This window comes from Varroa jacobsoni, unplaced genomic scaffold (genome assembly GCF_002532875.2).
Source record: "Varroa jacobsoni isolate VJ856 unplaced genomic scaffold, vjacob_1.0 scaffold_854, whole genome shotgun sequence".
In the NCBI taxonomy this organism is placed as follows: domain Eukaryota; kingdom Metazoa; phylum Arthropoda; class Arachnida; order Mesostigmata; family Varroidae; genus Varroa; species Varroa jacobsoni.
In genome coordinates this window covers 70,602-73,044 of record NW_019213756.1, presented here as the reverse complement: position 1 = coordinate 73,044, position 2,443 = coordinate 70,602, and positions in this window count along the sequence as shown.

Below are 2,443 nucleotides of genomic sequence, written 5' to 3'. Positions count from 1 at the left end.
AGAACTTCTACTTGTGCCTTGATAATGATGAGGTTTCTTGTGTGCTGCTTTGGCGTCTGCTATGGGGAGACGGAGACGAGTGACAGGAGGGGAGTGCAGGATATCAAGCCACCACTATCGCGTATCCGATTTGAAACGGCGACAGGCCGAAACAAAGCAAGGGCCTATTCATGAATGAGTGAATGGACATCGAGTTCTTCCTTTTTCTCGGATGGGGTTGGGGATCTGAAAGAGGAGGGTGATCAGAGTGATCGAGGAAGGCATTTGTAAGATAGAAAGCAGTAACAACATGGAGCCGAGTTCGTTTGGGATAAAACCAGGGCGGGAAGTAACTCACGAAGGTAAAAAGCGGGAGGGAAAAACGAGAACTGACTCACCTAGTGCGGTAGCTGAAACGAGCGATCATTCGTAACTACTGATAGACCCGAAGTCAGAAATGGGGTGGTAGCTCGCACATAGAGAAAAATGCATACAGAAGAGCTATACGTAGCGGCCACAGATAAGTCGGCCGACAGAGATGGAAGAAACAAACAAAATCCTCTTTAGAACTTCAATCTGTTTTCATCGTATCGTTGACGCAAAGAGCCAACCGGACGATAGAGCGAACCATCAAATGTGGGTGGATAGGAAGCAGCAAAGCGCTTATAAAGTGAATTTTCCTGATGCTTGCACGAACAACAAGTAGGGAATATACAAAGCAGTGGACGGCGGCCGAGTTGAACCATCGAGATGCGTTTTGCGCAAACGACAAAAACAAGCGAAAACACACGCAGACCGGACAGGGTCGTAGCGAGCAGCAGCAACAGGTTCTGAGAGTCCACTGTTGCTTTGTCCGCTACAGGATACTGCCGCAAAGCCGTCTCCATTTGTTGTATGTGTGTATATATGCACATGTATACCCGTATATGAGTACCGTATGTGTGGTAAACTGGGCAAAGTAAATGTAGATCCATGGACGGTGCGCGATTGCGAAGAAATGGGAGAAGGAAGGCAAGTGCAGGGATAAAGATCAGTAGTACTAGCTCCTGGATTGGTTGCTCGTCGCGTTGAGTGAGCAAGTTGATAGTTTCATAGAACGGATATCAAGTCTTACTTCGACGGGAAACAAACGGGAGATTAGAACAGGGTCATGGTGTGAGATGCCAAACAGCTCGATGGCGGTTGCATGAATCGGCTGGGCTGTCGGCTGACTGGTTGGCACCAAGTGAGGTATAAAGACGGAGAAATACATAGAAGAGGAGCAATGAACGAACTAGCTGAAGCTAACCAGTGTGAGATAGTGAATAAGCGAGCAAGTAAATGTGAGAAAGAGAAATAGAAAAAGACAGCGAAAAAAAAGCAGATGGATTGAAGAGGAGAACTGACGCAGCCTCAGTGATGGTGACGACGGCTGCTGCGGTGCAAATCCCTCCTCTGCACTAACGCCAACCGCGCGATCGTTGAAGACGAAGTCGAAAAAGAAAATTGAGAATAGAAAAAAAACGAGGATTGGTGAAGTCAACTGTAATGGGTGCTAAGTTTTTGTGCAAGATGCCAAAACGAAAGATAGAATGAAAAGAAGAACAGGGAAGGGGCTGTGGAGTTTGTTGATGAAACTCAATGATTCGAGGAGAAAGCACCGTAGCAGAGTCAACGGCGCGGGTTGCTAGTGGTGCCGGTGTCGCCCGCGCTATGTCGCTGTCGTATTCGGGACGAACTGTAAGCGACAACCATTAACGCGTTGAAATCTACCTCAAAATTATAGAAAGATCAACCGTAAATAAGCGCACGCAAGCTCCACGAATAGACATACTGTTTGCATTAGAACGTACATACAGTAAACAACACGTGCTTAGATTTGCCGATTTTGGTTAGATCTCCCGCACGATAGTCCGTACAAATAACAAAAGATGGCGAAGTAGTTGCATCGAATTCTACTAAAAGAGACCAGGAGGTAGTGAACGATGCGATCGCGGACGCAACATTCAATCGGAGTTAATCAATCTGACACTTTTAAAGTTCACCGGTATTAGAACAGTTTCAACAGCTATAACTGTTCTCAACTCAATAACGATCACGCTGGTGGTGTTCCTCGAAGGGAATTGGCAGTGAGATAGTTTGTTGTTTGGAATTTTCATACTGGCGCCCCACTTACGACGCCATATACTCTGTTGTATGAAGATGTGTGTACTTTCGAAATACGCCACGTTGTTCGCGCCACATAGAAGGCATGATTGGCATAGAAAGGTATCAGTATGGGTAGCGAGACACGTACACAATGGTATTTGAACGGCCGCACCCCAAGTATCGCAATAACGCTTTGCTTCTAGCCGGCACTCGGTTGGCTGCCGTTTCGTTGTCTCCCTACCCCCTCTACTTCTCAACGTATCCTTTTGTCGATGTGTGTGCGTTCTCGTCTATCTGTCCGCCATGTGTCGAAAGGTGGACAGACGCACTAATGGAG